At 45.6% G+C, this 23152-nt stretch overlaps 1 long non-coding RNA gene across 1 annotated transcript in view; it reads right to left on the reverse strand.

Annotated features, from left to right (window-relative positions):
* The window catches only part of LOC138497935 (uncharacterized), a 53652-nt gene extending 30734 nt beyond the window's left edge, over window positions 1-22918 (reverse strand). Inside the window, exons 1-2 of the long non-coding RNA XR_011278671.1 lie at window positions 22833-22918; window positions 19455-19546 (exon numbers count right to left, since the gene is read on the reverse strand). This is a non-coding gene — a long non-coding RNA (uncharacterized lncRNA). The remainder of the gene's footprint in view (window positions 1-19454; window positions 19547-22832) is intronic.
* Window positions 22919-23152: the final 234 nt, after the last annotated feature.

Below are 23152 nucleotides of genomic sequence, written 5' to 3' on the forward strand. Positions count from 1 at the left end.
ACCGCTACCAAAATGTGCACCAACACCTTTTAGCGTTCTTATGCGCAGAATGGTGTTATCATAATAAATTATCTCGGACCCAAATAACTGGATAGGCTCAAGGAATATGGCAAAATAGTTTAGTTTGTTTATTTGTAAAGCGCAGCCGAACCCTCAAGTAACTGGTCGCATAATCATGTGTACAGCAGAGTTACATATCGTTACACGAGCATCATAGTACAACAGACAGAGCGTACATTAGTCTACGCTCTGAATGTTTACATACAAGAGTAGAATATACCGAGAAAAGTATGTACAGAGAGTATGTTAAAAGAAAAAAAGTTACAGTGGCTAATGCGGACCGGGTTACAGGTTGGTCCTGAATAGGCTGTAGGTGGAGTAAACATTACTACAGGTGGAGAGCGGCGGCTAGCCAAGTCATGTCGGTGAGAGTCTGGCTGTTTAGGCTAGTAGCCATGATTTTACCATGGCTCTGGCTTCCGATCTAATTGTAGTGGGGAGGGTGTTCCAACATTGTGCTGCAAGCACTGGAAAACTGGAGCCCCCTGCTGTTTTTAGGTTATAATTAGGGATCTTTAGTTGGTGTAGGTAAGGTGTTCTGGTGGGTCTAAAGGGGCAGTGTCTAGAGAATTTGTCAGAAAGGTAACATGGGGCAGTATGTGATAGGCACTTGTGGGTGATGACCAGTGTTCTTAGCTTAATTCTGTCATGGATCGGGAGCCAGTGGACTTCTTTTCTGACCGTGGATATGTGCGCCTTGCGCGGGAGGTTGAGGGCACATCTTAGTGCATTATTTTGCAGGATCTGGAGTCTATTCAAGTTTTTATTGGTAGTGCCTAAGTAGAGTGTTGCAATAGTCTAATTTAGACAATATCAGCGCTCTAGATAGGGTGAGGCAGCTATAGGTGGAGAGGAAAGGCCTACAGGCATTGATCAATTTATTGGTGTATGAGGTAGCTGAGATGGTAGAGTTTATTTGTTTCTTTAGTGAAAGGGTAGAATCGAGGTATACACCTAATGTTTTCACCTCTTTGGAGACTTTTATGATGTTGCCATCAATGGTAAAGGATTGGTACCTTTGGTCCAGTTTGTTGAGGCGAGCCTGGGAGCCTATGATAAGCCATTCTGTCTTATCGTCGTTAAGGCAAAGACTGTGGCCATCCAGGCTTGGATTTCTAAATAGATCTCATTAAGCTTTGCAGCATCTTCTTCATAGCTACCAGTGAGCGTGATGAGGACCTGGGTGTTATCTGCATAATTAGTGTAGCTTACACCCAGGTCGTCAAGACGGTCAAATAGGAGCTTTGTGAAGATGTTGTAAAGTGTGGGAGAGATGCAGGAGCCTTGCGGCACTGCACATGTGATTGGGATAGGGATAGGGTCCGCAGCCGCAGTGGGGGCGAAGACTCTAGTTGTCCTGTCAGACAGAAATGACTGGACCCACTTGGTGGCATTCTGAGAGAATACAGCAGCCGAGGAGAGGTGTTGAGTGAGGATCTGGTGGTCAACTAGATCAAAAGGCAGCAGACAGATCCAACAAGAGCAAAAGGGCCAGTTTGCCCTTGTCTTTGGCGTCATCCATTTGGATTTTTAGATCCAAGAGGGCAGTTTCAGTCCCGTGCCTTGGTCTGAAGTCGGATTGTCGCAGGCCTAAGAGGTTGTTTTCTTCCAAATGTTGTTGTATTTGGAGATAGGCTACCCTGTCCAAGATTTTGAGAAGAAATGGGACTGTGGTGATGGGCCTGTAATTTGTGGGGATGTTGGGATCTAGGTTAGGTTTTTTGAGCAGGGGTAGGACCCACGCTTCTTTAAGGGTGTTGGGGACCACTGAGTTTTTGAAGGAGGAGTTGATCAGAGAGGTGATGAGGGGCTAACTCATTAGCACCATCTTTGATGACGGATGCTGGGCAAATATAACCATCAGTTCAAAAAAGTAGGGAAACCTGGCAAACAACAAATCGTAGCCCACACATTGCGGTTGCATACCTCAATGTAGGTTAGCTATAACATCAAACGTGGAAAATAGTAAAACCTGGAGGGTGGGAGGGATTGGTTAAGGGAACATATCTACTTCTAGTTTATTCAGGGATCAAAATTAGGATTTGTCGACTAGGAGCAAAAAACATCTCCTGGGTATTAGGCATAACCAGCGTTAAGGAGAATTCTAATTTCTGTGCTAATTCCCTTCAACCTTAGAGACCCCTAGCTCTTTTGCTGGACTTTTTTAATTTGAACCCTGGGGCGAGTGAGTCACTCATTTGATCTGATTTGGATGATGAGTTTCCTTTGTTTTTGGAGTCTGACAAACTCCATACATCTACTTTTTGTAGAACAACCCTGACCTCCTGGCAATAGGAACCCAACCTTTGGTATAGGTCTGTACCTGGTTGAGCAGCCAGGTTTATCTCAAGAGGGGCCAATGTGAGCTCAAGAGGGGCCAATGTGAGCTGTAGGAGAGTTACATAGAGATTCACAGTGACAAGTATTCAAATAAACTCTTACACACAAGGTTTCTTGATTAAACAATTAATTTAACAGCCAGTTTGAGTAAGCCTTTCAGAAGGGGCAATATAATAGTGACACAAAGCACTCCAAAATACACACTCTTGAGTTTCCCTAAATCAGCAAATACCCATTTGGGATGGCACACAGACACATCCTACACCCTTAGGTGACTTCAATAGCAAGGACATTTATATATCACTGTTGCATTTAGGGCAATACTTGTGTATGTCAAAGAAATAGATAAAACAAGAGATCTCACACATTTTCTGAAGCAGGTAAGTACTTTTGGTAACTCCCAATGCAAAGCAAGTTAACACCTTCCTGGAAGGACGGCTAAACACAGTCAGAAGAAAGAAGAGTTATTCAGGGAGCCAGGCCAGGACAAAGTCAATTGGACAAAAGTCAAGGTGAGCTGAAGCAATTTTTTGCAGGTAGGTAAATGTCTTGCACAATGTTTTAGAAGTCTTTGTAGAATAAGAAGAAATCAAAAGCAGGGCCACAAAATGATTAGGCTTGTGAAGTAAAGAAGCTGTTAGCAACTCTACAGAAGCAACCAAGACAAGTCTCAACTGAGAACAAGTGGAGGTTACACAGGAAGAGGCAAGTTCCTAGACTTTACAGTACCTTTAGTTAGAAGAAAAACTGTTCCAGCTGGCTTCTATTCCTGTGCAGCGCTGCAGATCCTGTTTTACTGGGTCTCAGTCGTGGGGACAAGAGGGAGGAGGTCTTGAGACTCCTGCACTGCAACGGGATGGTTGGTGACAGAAAAGGATCAAACTTCTATTCAGAGGCACTTTGCGGTTTCAGCTCCTCGCGTCTAAGCAAATAGCAACACCATGGCTGTCGAGATGGGCTTTCCTTGCATCTGGGATCCAGCATTCTGTTGAGGTGTGTAAGCGATATTCAATCAACACTACAGACAAGTCAATGCCTAGTCTGGGATGCTGAGGAAAACCCTTATTGATGTATTTTTATGTTCAGTACTCTGGATGACAACCCTTGTATAACACCTCTCTCACCCCACTGAGCCAAGAAGTAGGTTTGTTTTGCAAATTTAAAAGGTTTATTTGGACAATTCAACAATATATATCTATCACACTTTATAAATAAATTGATTACTGCTCATATTCTGAAGTGTGATATCAGTTATCAGCAAGAGGTAACTTATGAATAGGAACAGAAGGATAAGGTGGAAAAGAATGCTTTATATGGTTCAAGGGAACGCAATGATGAACGAAATGCAGTACAGAAGATAACTTGATATGGCTTCAACAAAAGGCAATGTAATCACTTTTCCTTGACAATTCACTCCCCCCCCCCTATGCAATGCAAGAAATGGAAGGAGAGCACACAGTCTTCAAGAATCCCAACAAATCACACTTTATAAAGCAATACACAGTTCCAGTTCCCCCAGCAAGCTTAGGGAAAACAGGGATGAGTTTTAAACACAGGCGAATTACTTTAATGTGGTTTGCAAGGAAGTGAAAAGGTGCTAAAATTGCTTTTAATTCCCTCTAGAGGTTCAGGGTAGGTGATGGCTACTTTATATTAGTTCAGGCTCACTTTAAAAATACTCTATGAATGATTAGCAGATTGCAAACGAATTTTAGCAAAGAGAAGCAAAAAGCTGCTGATTTCTACAGATGAAGAAATCGGGCCAAATCGCGGTAAATTTCGCGAGTGCTTGTCTCGCGATTACGGAGAAAGTATAGGGGGTAGGAAGTCGGTTCTAGGTTCGTTGGAAAGCCTAGATTCCAAGCTTTCAGAGGAAAGTTAAATCTTGTTCCTGGCACAAACGGTTCCGGAGATATGGATGATTTAATAAAAGGTAGATTTTCGGATTTAAAGTAAAACTCAAAATGACAGGTGACAGCTTGCAGCTGCAGAATTGACAGGTGACAGTTGTGCAGCTTTAAAAATGACAGATGACACGATTTCTAGGAGGCTGTTCTGATTAGGTTAAAATAGCTTGAATTAGATTATTTTAACTAAGAGATTAGGTTCTGCACAGTTCTGGCGGATACTCGCTCCTAATTTTGAAATGAATGGGCATTGTCACGGATCTGGTCAACTGGACTGGACTTCGGTTCTCTCTGCTCGGCGGGTCAATCAGGCACCGGTTCTGCTCACAGCGGTCTGGGTCTCTGGTCTGGTCTCTGGCAATTGTTCTTGGCAAAGAATTCAAACAGCTCGCCCGGCTGTGGAATAGTTTGCAAATGATTTTAAGGATGCTGAGGCCTGCTGAGAAGAGTTCAGTTTGTGGGTTTAGGCCCTTGCTTTAAGTTCTGGTCTTTGGAGATTGATGGATGTGAAGTCTGGAGTCTCCCAGCAGAGCATCCCGCAAAAAATGGAATTGAATGTCCCTACCTGTCCCAGCAGTCTCTTTTTATGTGTTTTAAAAAGTGGGTGGAGAGGCAAGCATCCCTAAACCTGCCCCTCTCTTGATTTGATAGGTCAATAGATTCTTTGGTCCCCGATCTGGGAAGGGATAGTGTGTCAGAGTGATGTCATTTTTATGACCTACAGAAATGACACTCCCCTGGTCAATGTGCACACAAATCTATTCCTGATCCAAATCCATATTTCCCCAGGTACACAGTTGTTTGACATCACATACACACATCATATATTACTAAAGATGGTCCCTGTCCCGACGGAGCTTGCATTAAAAAATGGCAACTTATTTTCGATTTTAGTGGGTTTTGCAACATTGGTTTTTCATCAAAAATTATACAAAGGTGCATTTCCCTTCCACATATATCCCAGTAACTTTCCATGTCTCTAGCTTAAACACATTGTCTACACTAATCATAATTAGTGGGGTTTTGCCCCATAACATGGTACAAATTGGAGTTTGGACTCAAATCGTGAGGGCATTTTTCAAACTAAGACTCTAAGTTGTACATTCCTGTCATTTGGTTACAATAAATTATCAATGTTTCTATAAAAATATATATTTGTTGCAATTCAACTCCCCCAAGTGTTTGGGTCCTCCTCCAGGAGTCTGGGTGGGTCAGTGATCACATGTCTCTCCTTGCTGGCAGAGGGCTGTTGACAGGAAACACTCAAAATTAACATACCCCATTCAACAGAAAGAGCCTTTTGTGTGAGCTCCAGCAGGCTGCCTGGAAGTCTCTCCTCAATCAACAGGGTCATGTGATATCCTGCCTCCTGGTGTGGAATCTCTGAGGTGTTAAGGTGTCCCAGCCTCTTGGCCTCTGGGAACAGCAGGTGGCTAAGATTTCCAATTAACTAACAAGCTTTGAAGTCCCTGCCCCTCTTGCAACTCCTAAATACAGTTTCCCTGTCAGAGTTTAGACCGCTAGCGCCACCTTGGGGAATTTGTCGGTACTGCACCCATTTTTGAGTTGTCTTGAATTACTGCATTTCAATAGAATAGTCTTTTGCTTGATAGTATAGGACCCTTGCTTAACATTGTTTTGATGGCATCCTTACAGTAGAGTGGTGATGTGGAACCCCCCACAAGAAGGTTGTATCTTTGGAGTGGTCTCGTGCCAACTGCGCAGTTCTCCTATTCTGGCGTGAATGTAGGCGGCGATAGCTCATCCCCACATCCACCCAGTCTATTGATTTACTTTGTTCTGGGATAGAATAATGGGCGGCGACAGCTCATCCCCACATCTACCCAGTCTATTGATTCAACATGGGTCAAAACCCTTGACAGGTGGCTCAGGTAATCTGCTTCCTGGGAATCCAGACGATCTTCCTGGAGCTCATGGCCAACTTAAAAGCAATGCACACGATCTGGCGTTCCTCTCCCTGGCTCTACGGTTTCCAGCAGCGACTGCAGTGGAAATACAACCAGATACTAGTACCATAACTTATGTATGTGGCCAACCATAGGCCCTAGGGTGAATACAAAATGTAATTGAAATCCCATGGCTACCCGACAGTCCATACAAAGCTAATTAGCCGTCTTGACAATGAGCTAATAACCAGTCTTCTGAAGCAGTTTAGGAGTATGGTTTTATTGTTGGTTGCTCCTTTATGATTCAAGATACCTACGAACTTAGGTTTCCCCATACAACTGGTGAGATAAGGGACAGTCTACCTCCACATCTATCCCTATTAGATAGGCGCTACATCACACGCCATCTAGGGTCAGGCACCCCCGCCAGGGACAGATAATATGGGTACCCATTTTTTTTTAGCCATTGCTTTGTAAAAACATTTGCAACTTTGCCTCTCACAAAAAAACGTTTTTTGATGTGATACGGTACTGTTCACTTAACGATTAGGGAATGCAGTCATTCTCATTATATTGTCTTTGAATTTACCCTGTTCTACCTTATAAGTTTGCACTGGTCAGATTTTCTTTACAGATCTGCGATGTCATTGGTGTCTGCAAATCTCCTGCTACCACTTCAGTTCGAGGATACGTTCAGTACAGTTGTCTGAGTGCACAACATCTCTCAAACACCTGATGTGGTATTGCAATGATATCTGGTGTCATGCAATATCTTCTTAGCCTTCATCCAGTATGTCGGAGGCCAGGGGGCCGGTTCTATCAATTACGTACACATCTGCTTCTCTACAAAAGTACAAACTAAATAGCATGACAACGCAAACTTCAAGGGGGATGTTGTTGCTTCTCCTAGTTTAGCGGTGGCAGGAGTTGTCCGGCCCTGCCAAGTGTCAAGGCGCAATATAAAGGGAGGGCCAATCTCTCAACCTCAAGTCAACCAAATAGGGTTTAGCTCTTCCTTGGGGTGCAACAGGTAATGTTGACACTAGCCAGGTTCCAGAAATCAAATACATTCAAGTCGGGTGTACAGCAAAGACTTCCATATGTTCCTTCAAGTTCAACAAAAGGTAAAAAAGAGCCAATCAAATGTTTCTCACTTCAAGGAGGATGTTGTTGCTTCTCCCAGTGAAGGGGCAGCAGTAGTCCGGCCCTGCCACACTAGTCGAAGCATCAGGCCCTCATGCTGCTGCCTCCGTGGGAGACTCAGTGGCCCTCTCCTGGTGGGCTAGCTAAGACTTCCCGTCAGGTTATGTTGCAAGTTGGTGCTCCTGAGGGGGGAGGGGGGGGGTGTGAGGGAGAAGACTATATTCACCCTCTGTCCACTACTGCTCCTACAGTTCTGCCCAGACTAGTCCTGGGCTGTCCTGTCTTCTAGTGTATCTTGCGCAGTCTTGTTTCTCCATCTGCCACTGTACTCTCCTCTGGCCCAACGTGGCCTTCTGAAACCTCCCTAACCTTGCTACCTAAGTGGGTGGTTTCTCTCCCCTGCCCGAGATGGTTAGGCTCTATCCCCCCTCTATAGATGTCTAGTCTCTTGTTTGTTCACCTGATGATGTCCCCTTCTTCCTTCTGTAAATAACTCCCTCATCTGGATCCAGGTTTTCTCCTTCCCCCACGAAACCTCCCATTCTACCTCCCCAGGACATGCCTCCGATTCAGTCTCCTCCAACACCACTCTCTTCCTCTTTACAAGTTTGCACCTGGGTTTGTCTTGCATAAAATGCAACATTGTGCCTCCTGTGGCAAGTCCCGAAGCGGGAACAGAATGCCAGTAGGTCTTGACCTTGCAGGTAGACCGGCAATAGGAGGAAACAAGCTGGTTTCTGTCTTCTGAATGTGTTCTTAAGATTTAACAAAGTAATTCACAAGTCTTGCAAATGGCACAGGTCTTGCACACTTTATTTTGATCTCCCTGGCAAGGGTGTTGAAGGAAACAATGTATGCACACACCTGCTGGGGAAAGTCAGAACACAGCAAGATTTTTTCCCCCCCTCAAGTACTTTTCTCTGGACACTGGTTTGGGCACAGACGTAGGGGCTTGAGGTTTGCTCCATCCTATAGGGATTTCTCTTCTTTTAACACTATTCTATAGTGCTCTCGGTCTCGCCTATCTTTTCTAACGGCTTCTCTATCTATTGTCCTGCTCTTCTCACCAAATCTGGTAGGAAGAAGTTTAAAAAGGACATCCTGGTCTCCAACCTAGGCCTCCCTATCGAGGATACCTGTACCAGTGCTTCCTCCAGGCAAACCCTCACCAACATCCTCTTGGTCGTTGCCTCGCCAGACCCATGGATTCTACATATGGTTTCTGTGCTCCCTTGCTCTTCTTCTCCCATTAATGGCGGCACCCAGTGGGAGGCCTTCCTGGCCTCCTTCCACTCCTCTAAGGTCATCATTAATGTTTACTTGAATGTTACCGTCCTGGTCCAAGGCCCTCGAGCCAACCGCTTTGCATGTCTCATCAATTTCCTTTGCTCTCCTGCTGTCCCCCTCTCCCTTCCACGGCTTCCTCACCTCCCCCTGTCGTGTCCTCCTTGGCTACCTTGCCCTCTCCTCCTTCCTCTTCTGACCCCTCACTGCCCCCCAGATCCTCTGCCAGGCTTCTTTTACACCTCTGCGGGGCATACCTCTGATTTATACGCCTCCCCGGGAGTCTCTCAAGGACGGTAACCTTCTCCATATTGCCACTCTCAACTCGCTCAGCTGTCAAAATCTGCTGCCTCCTCAAAGAACTTGACCTTGATGTCCTCCGTCCCACCAATACATGGTTCAAGGCCAGCTCTATCGCGAGCTTGGACACACTCCTCCCAGATGGCTGCAAGATCCTCTCCACGCCCAGGTCCAATCTTTCCGGAGGGGGTATAGCCCTGATCTTCCTGGAGTGGATTCCTGCCTCTGCCATTCCTACGCAGGCCTATTCCTCCTTTGAATGCCTAGTCTGCAGGCTCCCTCTCTCTCCTAGCCATTCATTACTGTGGCTACCATCTATCGGCCACCTGGTCAGATCTCCTTCCTCCGAGTGAGCGGATTCCTTCTTGGAGAAATTAGCATCCACTTAGATGCTTCGTGTCCTTCCTCTGCACTCTTTCGCGACCTCTGCAACTCTCTCTCTATCCTCCCCTCTGGCCTAACTCTCTGCAGGCCACACTCTGGATGTTCCGATTTCTACAGACCTTCCCCTCACCACTCCTCTCTCCTGGAGTGATCACTTTCTCCCCTCAGCCCAAGCCAATTCCAGCACTGTCACCTAACTTCTCTGTCATCCATCCCATGAAGCAGGCGTCAGTTGAGGCCTCTGCCACCACTTTTTCACATCTTCGGCTGACCCGTACCCAGCCCTTCCAATGCACCACTCTGTTCTTGCCCAGGTCACGAGGATCCACTTGAAGCCCAAAGCCAAGTGCAATTCCTGGTACGACTCAGACCTAGTCAACCTTAAACGCAAGTGCAGTTGAGGAAATGGTGTGCTTCTTGTACATCCTCTGGCAAACTGGCCTGCCGCCTGCTCCAAAGGCAATACCATCTTTCTGTCCGCACCAAGAAGAGCCCTCATCCAAGCCCTCGTCTCTGCAGCATCCAACAATGCGGCTGAACTCAATCTGCAAGGAGCTGGCCAATCCTGCTGCAGTCTCTACCTCGCCTTTCCCCTCCCCAGCCCTCTGCACGGCCCTGGCTTTTCATGTCATCTCTAAAATTCAGGATATATCTCCCTCTCTCCCTCCCTCTCTTCTGTGGCCACCGCTCCTCCCTGCTTCTGCCATTCCCCGGTTATCCCCCAGATGAGGTTTCGAGACAGTTCAAGCTACGAAAGTTTTGTCGAAACCGGTTCTCCCCTGTTCCTCAAACCATCCAGGACCACATTGACACCCTGGCACCTGCTTTGGCTGACTTCTGCAACCACTCCTTCTCCACTGGAGTCTTCCCCTCCCACCCCCCCCATGAAGCGATCCCTTGTGCACCCGCTTCTTAAGAAACCCTCACCCAACCTCTCCTACCCAATCTCCATCACTCCTTTCCTGGGCAGCCTCCTGGAAAAGCTAGCGATCTACCAGCTTAATCTTCACACTGAAATGGTTGTCTCCATGACCATCAGTCGGCGTCAGAGCTGCCAGAAGCATGGAAACTGCCCTCCTGAACATCCATAAAGACCTGCTCTCCAAAACCCAGTGTACTCATCTTACTTGATCTCTCTTCTGCCTTTGACACGGTCAACCATGCCATCCTGCTCAACCGTCTCCATGATAACCCAGGTATTACCGATCAGGCCCTGGCTTGGCGGACCTCTCCTCTCAGATCAACACTCTAGGTCCAATTTGGGGCCTTCTTCTATCTCTACCTGTGTTGTTCCTCAGGGGTCTGACTTCTCTCCCTGACTGTTCAACCAATACCTGCCACTTCATGCCCACCACACTGCCGCTCTCTGCCCCAACTTTTAGTGCTATGTGGGCGACACACCACTCCTTTTCAGGCTCCCTTCCGTCACCTCTTCTCTCATCACCGACTGTCCGCTATCCAGGAGTGGTGTACCGCCAACGATCTCTGCCTTAATGCTAGTAAGACAGATTCTCCTCATCTGAACACCTGCTAACTCCTTTCCTGCCTCTCTCTGATCGTCCTCTATCTGCACTCTTCCTTCTCCCACCTGAGAGGCTAAAAACCTTGTGTCATCTTCAACTCCACTCTCTCCTCACATCCGACGTCTAAGAAATCACTACCAGCTGCACCTCCTCAGAGGTATTCCTTTCCTATCCTTCCCCAGAATCTCACTGTCTCCAGAGCTCTGGTTCCCTCTATGCTTGACTACTTCAACAGCCTTTTTCTAAATCTGCCTGCTTCTACCCTCCGCAACTCATCCAGAACAGGACAGCAAGACTTGTCCTTGGCCACAAGCCCAGGGATTATATCTCTCCAGGACGGAAATCTCTGCACTGGCTCCCAGTGGCTGCGAGGATTAAGTTCAAGACCCTTTGCATTGGCTACATGGCCTTCTGGGGCCTGGTGACTCATTACCTCCAACTCTCTGCCTAAATATCTTCCTTCTCAAGCTCTTCGCTCATCCGCCTCCAACTCCCTCAGGGTCAGTCCCTTTCCAAGGACCAAGTTGATGGTAGATCTTTCTTCGGCTGGGGCCTCCCTCTGGAACAGCCTCCCGGAAACTTGAGGAGAACCATCTCTGGTTCTGGCAGCACCTCAAGACATTCCTCTTTGCTTCCGCTTTCTCTCCTTTCACCCGGCTGAACTACTGACTGAAACTGCACTGGTCGCCTGGCTGCTCTCTGATCGCGGGCCTAGGTCCCCTTTCCCGCCAGGTGCACTCCTGCACTGCCTCCCCGGCAACCCCTGTACTTGGGGGCTGTTTCTGTATCCCCCCACAGTCCCCATTAGCTCTTGACACTTGATGTCTGCACTTAGCCGTGCACTTGCCACTAGCTGGCAGCACTTTTGCCAACTGTTGGACCTATGTATTGCACTGCCCCTTACCACCTCCCACACTTTCCCTTTCCCCCCACCCCTGCACGATCTCAATGTCACCTGGCCTAGTAAGATAGTAGTCTTCCCTCGGTTCCCCCTCCCATGCCTTATTTTGAAACACTTGTGTATAGGCGCGTTATTAATGCCATAGCATATCTATTGGAATTGGGTGCCTTTGTTCCACAGAGGGAGCCAGTAAGGATCTTTTGGCCCATCATGTGCCTGACAAGAGCAGAGGACTGTGTCACAAGACGTACAAACGAAAGGCCTGTGATGCTAATAGGTGCAGGTCGGACGTACCCTGTTCCTGTGTGGTGATCAGCTTTCTATTGGTTTGGCGGAGAGGGGGTGACATGGGATCAGATATCCAACAGCACTTTGTGTCTGGTGAATTTCTGATGTAGAAGAGTGCAGTACAGCTACAGCGGAGTGCTTCATCATGCCCCAGTTAGTGTTTATGTGCTAATGGCTAGGCATGGGGGGGGGGGGGGCGGGTGGGATGTGTAAATGTGAAAAGCGGCTGTGGAGGGGAGTAGGACTTACAGGGCCAAAAACAACCTGCAACCGTGCCACACTCGATGCCCTTATTCAGAAAGGTTTGAATTAAATTCCTCACATTGCCCCATCAATACAAGCACTCCACTCCACATTCATTGAATTGGGAGAAGTTTGGAAACTTATCATAAGCTATATGTTAAGGGTTATGAAAGACAAATGTTGCTTAAAAGGGGAAGATCGCCCAAAAATGTTATTCGGCGGATCGTTCAGCCAGGTACTGTTAAGCATACTGTAATTGAGCTTTAAAAAAAAGTCCTATGCACCCTACCTTAGTTTGCCTCACGTATACATGCAAAAACAACGTGTTGGGCATAGCCTTCTTGTGCTAATCTTACACGTCGAGGCATCGCCCTAAGCTCAAGTGCGCTCGTGGCAAGAATACAGATCGCCAGCCCCTATAGCTGACATCACTCAACGCATACGGCCCTTTTCACAACACCAATGCACATCTCGTCTCAGTGTTTCTCTGTGCAAGCTTTTGACAGGTCTCCATGGAAATGCCAGGACACCTTTCCTCAACAAGTATAAACAGACCCTTTCTGATCTGAACAAAACTCCAATGTTGACTGATCGCACGCAACTCGTTTCTGCTCGGTTCACCTATATTCCTAGTACGAAGTCGCTATGAAAGGGTACATACACTAGCAGAACTGATTTCAAATCGTTACTTGCGTTTTATTTTAATATTTGTTGTTGTATAATTGCAACAATACAGCCCTACCAGTACGAGCCCGAGTATTCCGAGGAGGAACTAATGGAAAGTGAAAAATGCAGAAAACGATGGGGAGATCGGACAGTAGGGAAGATGAATCACCGGAGCACGAGCCAGGTCACATGGAAGACGTTTCCACTTGGTGTCCCTGCAATCGTTGCAAAGTAAAGCCAACCAGGGAGAGAAATGCTGCTGCCAAGAAAACTGGATGCTTGGCCTACATAGCCAAAGAAGGCACACCACCGATATGCGTTACCGAGCTGCATGACTTCAGGGCAGTCTGCCTCACAAGGTCTGTGAGGAGGATTATGAGGGTGCTTATGCGCAAACTTCACACCACTGTTCACCCTCGCAATCAAAGTAACGTGTAAGTGTACTCTAGATGTGATGTCATTGTAACCACAGACAAGTACCATTTCATCTTTTTCTCCACATTGTCATAATTTTGATCGATCACTGACGAATGAATTTAGTCTGTAAAATACATTGTTCTTGCTTTTTGGAAATCAGTCTTCATCGCTTACGCGTCTTTCACTTCCAACTAAAAAACAATATTTCTCTGTGTTGCCGAAACCGTTCTGGCTTGAAGGGGGCGTTCACTTTGGTAATGTGTCCAAAGCCCAAATTTGTTTGTCCATAGTTACTTGCCATGGAATTTAGGATACATTTCCAATTAAGGTGGTACACTTATCAGGTTCATTCAATTAAAATATGTATGTTTCTCTTTGACAGGTGGTACAGGCTGGTGACCTACCATTCATTTACATGGTGGCTTTATGGGAGCCTTCGATTCCGTGTTCAACGAGTAATACCCGCCTGTGTCGTTGGAGCCATTCGCATCAAATTCCTTAGCGACAGACAGTACAGGGGATTTTCACACACTGTGCTGCAACCTCAAGTATACAATTTGTAGTTTGTACCATCAACAAATTAAAATACAAATTAACAATTATAATAGTTGATTCAATCATCTATGAGGTTCATGAAAGAATAGCTGGTGCCCTTTTTTGGGCTCGCCTCATGCCCCCCCCCCCCTCTCCAGTCTCAATGGCAGTTCAGAGCTATGGTCATGCACTCCCCAGGGGGCTGGGTGGGAACACTATTTGCCAAAAATCCATGTACAATTCAAAGGGGATCTTCCGCACAGCAACCATTGTTCACATGGCCTCCACAGACCCAGTGTCACTAGACTACACTCTTCAAGCGTGTCCATATCCACTCCCTTTCTCCCCAGTATTGATGGCAGTTCACAACCAAGACCATGCGCTCGAAAGGCAGCTTGGTGGGTGTTGACGCAGAAGGTGCCACACGCGGTTCAATAGCTACCCTCTATGCGGCACTTAAAATACACATTACGCATCATACAAAATTGTGCAGACTGTTTTTTGTGTTGGCAATAAAAGGCTGTGGCTTTTATTAAACAATAATGAATCAAACAAGATTACTGTGTTTGTCTCAAATCAACAGGTGTGCATCCTTACCATAGCTCTGTACTTTTTGGGCACTTGGACCGTGAAACAGAAACTGGGCCTCCTTAGCTCACGTTGTGAGCCCATTGTGGGCTCTCCGGTCCGTGTGCTGGGGGCCTACATCTTGTCTGGTGAGCTCCCTTGCTCTTGCTGGCAGCTTTATCCCAGGCCCATGATATCCGTTGTCCACATGGCCAGGCCAGACCCAGCGTCTCCCAACTCCCCTCTTCAAGACCCAGTCACTGCAATCAACATAAGGTTTTCTCCGTTGAGCAGTGTTCCAGGCCTTTAGCGCTAAGCTCGACCCTATCCATCCTCCTCCCTAGTATCAATGGCAGTTGGGACTTATGAACTATGAAAAGGGTCGTACTGGCCCATAAGATTTTCTCAGGCACCAATGAAAATGTGGCACACAGTTATAAGTCGCTATTCATTCCTTTTCGGGCACCATTTGAGTAGTACCCAAAGGTGATTAAAATAATATATATTCAGCAACAGTGTTCACTACTACTATCCACTTATTGAAGTAACATCAAACTGGAACACATGGCCCAAATAAATAGGCCACTTCTCATTAACAAAAAGACCCACACAAGCATTTTACATTTATGTTTCAACCCTAAGAAAGTTATCGCCACCACATTCATTTGACTAGGTTCTCTCTTTAAACAAACTTTGCAGACAAGGCTGTTTTATAATTACTTTATTCACATTCATACGGTATTGCTATAATTTTTTATGGACTATTCAAGAATGATGCCTTCAAGTATCATTATCAGTTGTCCTTCTGTAAGCCATCCCAAAACTAGGGTACAGTCCTGCATACTTTCTTGAAGAATATTGATTTAGTTACAAATTGCGGTTTTCCAGTGGACGAGATTGAAAGTGGAGCCCAGGCTGTCTTGGGCCAATCGATTCTGCCTTTGCAGCCTGCACTTACTGACTACATGTACAATCAAGGTACACACAAAGGCATCAACCCCTTAATCATTCGTAAATGGCATACAAGTCCAACTCAATTTCTGCACACCGTGTCTCAGGCGCATAGTGGACAATAAATTAAGGTTTGTTGGTATGTAGGGCGATGTTCTGCATAAATAAGTATTCTCTATGATCACTCGATTTATTTAAATTAGTGTATTGAAAAGGTTACTTCTAGAATGGGTTAGAGCCGTCGGGGTTTATTTACATCAAAGTTGTATTACTCAAGTTTCAATAGTTACCAGATGCAACAATTTAAAAATGTTTCACTTTAGTATACATCATTGTTTCCCGCTTTCGTGTGCATCTAATCAGTGAATTTTGAACCATAGTAAAAACTACCATATTGCCCTTTAAAAGTCACATGTTTGCGAAATGCGTTAAATGTGTTGGTTGACATATCCTTTACGTAGAGCACAATGATGGAAGCAGAGACCTCACCGGCATCAATTACTTTCCCAGAGTCAACATCAACCTCACGCGCCTATCAAGTTATTATATTGTACTTGTCCTTTGTATGCGAATGAACTACACGCATGCTCGGAATGTTGAAAAAATCATGTATAGTATTGATGAGTCACATAAAGTGGCATGTATGGGTGTCTCTGTATGTAATCCAAGAACAGAAGAGGGGATGAGTGGGCACTGACTGTTATTTTGCAAAGTGATATATATCAATATCAAAGTGTTATGTGGGGGGCAGCTCACCGTGGCAACGGTTCAAGGGTTGATATGTGAAATAGTACGTAAAACCAAACAGATTATGCAACATATCGTATGAATTAAATGAATACTAATGCATTATGTTTGAGTTGAATTTATGTTTATCTCATTCACCTTTGTACCAATCTAATGTGTCTCCCTCATCTCTACCAATATCTCATGTGTGCGTTTGTATTGTTTTGTGGGTACCCTGTATGAATACTTACGTTTATTGTTTGCTTATGTTTTGTGGTAAAAACATGAATAGTTAAGGCCCTGATGAAGGATCTATCATTCGAAACACATTGGCCACAGCTTATGTTCGCCTTGTAACATGTTTTCCTCGCAATAAGTTGAAAACAACTCGCATAGAAGTGAGAAACATAATTTACTGTATCACTAACAAACGACTCACGTGATTATTAAAGAATAAGCAGCAACGGAATGAACTTTAAGTGAATTCCCCCCTAGGTCTTTTTCTCTTCTGCCTCTCTGTATGTACCATCGTCTGCATCTCATTTCAGTTTCATTTTGCCTTTTCTTCCTTATTTGACTCACAGGGCAGTGCACAAGACCGTCCAACATAACTACAAGTAAGATATCTACCATCTTGCACCCTAAAATAAAGCACTGCCCTCTTTCTAATGACTGAAACCTCTGTCAGGATCGAAGATGCGCCTTCTCAAACTTGGCCCCAATCATGTGGATCTCACTCTCCACCCCCCCACATATTCAACACACCCAAGACTATGACCTTCCGTAAAACTAACGTCTTTCCGTAATGCCGACTAGGACCATCAAAAGTGACTAAGACCTGCAACCCGATGACAAATGCTCAATGAGATCCCAAGCAATGACGCCACTGAATACGATTTAGTCACTATTAGGCAAACGCGTGCTTGAAATCCGGAATAGCGAGCTCCTTAGATTATATCTCCATTCAAACACTCGCCTCCCATATCACTATGCTTACTCTCTACTCTACACCAAACTCAATTAGAGTGCAACTACACCACTATTTCGGCCTGGCTGCTTGCATACGAACATTACTCCATGAACACAACATCATTCTAATAAAACGCAGCTACATCCCACAAAAACGGGCCTAGCTGCACACATAAGCGTCCTACACAGGCCTAACGCAGCCAGAACCCAGTTTTGGTGTCCAAACTGCACACGTTCAAATGATATCAAATACCATGACACCCAATGCTAAGCTGCAGCCACCATTAGGCAACTGCATCGGCTGCCCACATAATGGTGCACCCTATGACACCTTACTTTCAACTGACCTGGACTATTGTCCCCGAGGGCGTTCAACCTATCAGTGCTTTAATGTCATGATAAATAGAGTGCTATATAAATGCCAACATAACAATCCAATCTCGCAAAGATACGAGGTGCTGAAAGTTAACAGTACATTTGGATAAAGTTGGAAACTGCCTTTTGCCAATCCATCCAAAGACCATTTCCTGAATTGGCTCTCCAATAGGCGGTCACTTTGAAGCTCCATTAGTTCCTCCTGGTGGTGTATTGGGAGTTGGGCCCCTACGTCTGCTAGGAAAGGCTGAACCACTCAGTCATTGATGCTACAATTTCCCTTTGGAAAGTACTTCGAGACTGGTTCTGAGATGGTTTCCTATTAGTTCAGCAACACAAAGATCATACTCTATCCTCAAGAGCATCTACTAATAATGGAAATGCATCGGAATGCATCAAGCCTCCTCCTCCAAAGCTCCAGCTTCTTCTTGAATGCTGATATTTTGCGTTCATAGCCAATGATGTGGTTTGTTTTCTGTGCCTTGCAAGGAAAGGTTTAGAAAATATACCTTTTCAAAGAGGTCACCATTGTAAGCTAACAGTATAAGTCAGTATGAATCACACAGAGGCTTTTCTTTTGTCTTGTTTAAACACAGGAGAAAGTGTCTCACTTTTCAGTTCCTAAACACATTGTTTACAACCTTTCCCCTGGAGAGCCACCGGACCTCCATGTGAAACAAAGCATCATGTTCAGCTCCCATTTCTGCACATAATGTGGCAAACAGACCGGCTCTTGTGCGGTGCATCTTAATAAAATTTACAATCTTTACAACAGAAGTCAGCACCTCAGAGAGTCTATTCCACATATTGGGTACAGGCAAAGCTTCCTGGGGGAATCACGCAGTGTGTCCATAATATATGTGGAGCTACTTCGCTTTTACCTCCGCTCTAGCACCACACATTGAAGGAGCACCATCCATGCAAATACCAACCCACACACCCCCCCCCCCCCACTTTGGGCAGTGGGAACTTAGAAGTAGTTAATGTCAAAGACTACAGATGCAGTTGCTCTGCCCGGAATTGGTTAACAAAATATTTCTTTTCCACAGCAGTACCTCACAAAAGCAATCAAATGTGCTTCTTTTGAAACGCCAGTGCCGTCACACAACTGTATGGCAAACTGACTGTTTCAAGCGTGTTATCAATTCTGTACTATCACAGGACAGGTCAGTGATGCAGCGGACAATTGTGGTGTCAGACAGATACTTTTGCCTTTCTCTCCTGCACCGTCACCAAGCATTATCCGGTTGACAACGAGAATTGTTGGCAGAATTACTTTCAGTATCTGCAAGTGCTTTTGCCCAGATAATGTGGTAATCAACACATGCACCCTACCCACATACAGTCCAAAACTCAGCTCTGCCTCCCTCAACGACTCCACTGGGGCTCAAAGCCAGTCAGCCCCCGCATGCACTTGTGCACAGCAGGGGTTTGCCAAGTATGATAGTTTGATTTAGAAAGACTGCTCTGGTCTTTTCACTTATAACGATCCATCTGAGAAAGGAGACTGAATCTGAAAATATTGCAAACCCCCCACTTTAATTTATGTCACATTAGTTTTTAAAAACCATTAATTTTTTTAAAAATGTTAAATGTTTCAAAAGATTTAAAATGGCAAACACTACAAGCAAAGATTCCAAACGAACCACGTGAAAAGGCTGGAGAAATTTTTTAAAAATGTACGTTCCCAAAAAAAACTATGTGAACAGCTTGGGGGGAGGGGAAAAAAATGGGTCAGAAATACTGGTTGGATTTAAAAAATAAATAAAAACACCACATTGATACACGTCTCGGAAGACTCCCTGCTCAGAGCGTGAAGTTCTAGCTCAAATTCTTTTTTGAAGTGGGGTCCTGGACTAGGCCATAGATTGGCGGCGAAAACCACACCTGGATGCACATTCCACCGGGCCGATATAAACCTTCAGCACGTCTACTCAACCGATTGTACATAGGGAAAATAAATCCTTACCTGCCTGTGTGACTGGGTCAAGTGCTTCACTGGATTTTTCTTGCTCGGACACAGGTGGTTAGGTTGACACACTGACTCTTTGAACAATGCTGCTGCAATGAAAACAAACAGTTAGTAAAAGATACATGGGTCTACCCGAGACTCAAAATTAAGATTAGAGGAGCAGGGGTTAAAACCAGCTCTTGGCTCTTAGGCATCAGCTAGTAAGCAGGGCGTAATACTGGGAAACAGGGGGAAGAGTACACAGTGCACTGTAAATGCAACTCTCACATGAGATGTGAACTTTCAGTACCGCCCCAAACTGGACATGAGAAAGCAAAAGCCTGAAAAATAGGTTTGAAATCCACTATTGCGACTACCAACTATACCTTTAAAATTGCCCCACCATCACCCACAGCAAAATACAGTCGTTTTTTAAAAAAAGGCACTTATGGTGCCATCGCTGCTGGGGCCTTTGCTGTCCAAGATGGGATGATGGGGCCAATTTGTGTTCCTGCAACGGAAAAAGTACAATAAAAAATATAAAGACGTACCAGATTGACCGTACCAATATTTGCGCACTACACTCTTGCCAGTCGGCACATCCTGCCCCGCACACAAAAGGGATTTAGGGTGCAGGATACTACTGGGAAATAAGTTCCCTATAGGCTAGTCCACCCCAGCTGGCACAGAGAATAGAGAGCAGTTACAACACATACCTGAAAACATGACTCCTACTCAGTCAGAGACAAAAATAAAATAATTTGAGCGAGAGAAAGAGCATCAGCTTGTTATATTTTACCCTTTCTATTCCTTGCCTAGAATAGTTGAGAAGTCCAGCCTGCTAGCACACCAATCATTAATCTACATATCTTACATAGAATCCGACACACTGGTTCTTAAATCACTGAGCTAACTTTCGGAAACATTGAGTAATCATCATGTAGCTTTTACTGCAGTTCGGTGACAGCGCTGACTTAGCAGCAGACTTCCACGGCTGCCATGCCAGACACAAAGGCCCCTAGCTTCTCTTCAACATATGGTGCCCCATGCAGCTAAGGCCTGGCACCCACAGCAGGAAGATAAACATGAATTCCACTTCTATGGCAGCAGTGCACCCAAAGCACTGTTGGTAATACAGTGATTTTAGTACATCGAGGGATGCATCCCTCTATAGTAGAGACTACCGGGGTAGCTCAGCAGGTTGACAGACAGTTGCTGAGACGTTATATGCAAAAAATAATTATGCGTATTGCTATATTGTTGCCGTTTCTTTTAATGTGTTTAAGGTTGAATTTAACCAAAACAAAAATGATATGCAAAACTTGTTAATCAAATGACATTTTGCATTCACTTATAAAAAAGGAAGTGCTATAAACGTGTGGCCAAGGGATTGGTTGGCCAAGGGATGGGTTGGGGTATTTCAGCCTCTGTAGTGAAAACAAAAAGTTAGCACCCATGAACCCAGTTTAATTTCCTAATAACAGCTGTCAGCATAACAGAAGCATTTATTTGTGATTAACCAGTTTAAGAAACATATCTTTGTAAATATAACCTGTGATAAAACACAAAGCAAGGGGCACACACATTACAGAGTATTGGTGTGGTGCCCCGACAAAAAAGATTAAAAATACTGAACGCAAGTTTCAGCACCATTTGAGTTTGGAAACTACTTTTTTCTTTCCTATGAACGGGTAAAATGCACAGAATAATGTTTCCAGCATGTAGAATGGTGGCTTTCAACAGTGATAACCCCCTCCCTGCCACAGTGATGTTCATGGCCCATTGTTCCGTGGTGGGCCTTTCAGGACAGAAGAAAACAAACGGTATGAGCAAACAGAGCCAGGAAATGCACGAGTGGCAACTGGGGAAAGGAGCACTGTGGAAAATTAGGTCACCGAGCCTCCAGATTCCCTCTGCGAAGCTGGGGGCTTGGTAAAGCCCGGTTATGGCTGAGGCAGGCCGGGTCCCGAGATTCAGCATGAGATGTCTAGCCGGATCTCTGACCCAGCCAGAGCCGTCCCATGGAACAGAGGGGTGACTAGGAAGGAGGGCCAGTGTTGTATGATGATATCTGGCTCCCCCACAGCAGATTGCTGGAGCCCAGCAATCTGCCAAGAGGGATATCATTAAACACCCAGCAATGCATGCTTCCATCCCTGCTCGCCTCCTCTCCCCTGTGGCACCCAAGGTGGGGCACAGAGGAACCAGCATTGCAGTTATCAGGACTCCTGCTCACCTCCTCTCCCCACACGTTTGCCTTTGTGGGTCCAAAGGGGAGAGGGAAGCAGAGGGACCAGCAAATGTTTGAAACGCGCTCGCTTCCTGTCACCCCCTCCAACTGTGGTGTGGGGGGGGGGACTGAGCCAAGAAGCAGCATCCCTTACCAGGCAAGAAGACGCTGGCAGCACCAGCAGGAAGCAACAACGTGGACACGCAATCCAAATGTAGGAAAGCGCATGTCCAAGCTGTGTTTATTTCCCGGTTCATGGCTACATCACACTGACTGAATGCGCAAGGGGGGGGGGGCAGAGCCAGTGACTTGCCATACACAGTTAAGTGAGGCAAAAAATAAAAAGTATTTTCTCACCGTCCTCGATCACACGCCCTACAGAATGAAGACCTCTGCCTATAGTATGGCTATTTTTAAAGGCAAAATACTAAATTGTTATCTTGCTGGCAAGACTACATAGGAGTCTACATTTTCACTGTATACTAGCAAAATATACATGAACACGCAAGCACCTAGTCAGTAAGACACAGGGAAATGAAGAAACTGTCCTATACAGGGGGAGGGGGTGTCCTCAAGAAATACATCTTGTGGTACAGACTCTGGCCGGTACAGGTCAAAGAGCACTGAGCACATCTCCCTGCAATGTTCAGGTTAGAACCCCTCACCTCATAAAGGCAGTAAAGTTACAGAAATCAGGTCATGGTGACTTCAGCCCTGCACACTGCCGCCGCACTCTTCCCCCACTCCGGTGGTGGCACATATATCATCCCCAGCAGGAGGGCTGAGCAGCCCCAGAGACATCCAAGCCCGCGTGAGCATGTACAGTTCAGAAAAAAAAAGAAGCATACATGCGGCTGTGGGGAAAAAGGCGATGGACACGGGGCTTAATTTCCAACTGGGTGAGCGCATAGCTGTTTTCACAGTGAAAGCCAAGTTGCGCAGATAAGGGTGAAAAAAGGTGGTGTATAATCCGACTTGCTGCTGGCAGCCGAATATTAGGAGAAACAAATCTGCCCTAAAATGCCCTCGGCGTGCACAGCACGGCCATATATCACTTCTGTTTGGGGGAAGGGGAGCCGGGATGGGGATAACACCAGCCAAGAAGACACACAAAAATCCACTGTTGCTGCAATCAAAATAGGAAAAACAAACCGACCGGCACTTACACCTGGTACTTTAAAACACTTCAAAGAATTATAAGCGCCCATACGGCATGGAGCGGTCCTCCCTCCGTGATTCTCTTCCTAAGCACGTATAGATATCCTACGTGAAAAACGTCAGGACGATTTACCAACAAAAAAAACGTAACCTGCGTCTTGACGCTGTAAAGGCATTTTGGTAAAGTATCGGCTAACTTTTAAACTAACACACACTGCTATCGGGTCTCATAGGGACTTTAAATATGTGATCGATAATGAAAGCAATATAAGCCCCCCCTCCTTTAGTCTTCTCTGCCTTACATTGCAACGGGGCAAATGGACAAACC

Source organism: Ambystoma mexicanum, chromosome 5q, assembly GCF_040938575.1.
Source record: "Ambystoma mexicanum isolate Mex_15411 chromosome 5q, UKY_AmexF1_1, whole genome shotgun sequence".
NCBI lineage: Eukaryota > Metazoa > Chordata > Amphibia > Caudata > Ambystomatidae > Ambystoma > Ambystoma mexicanum.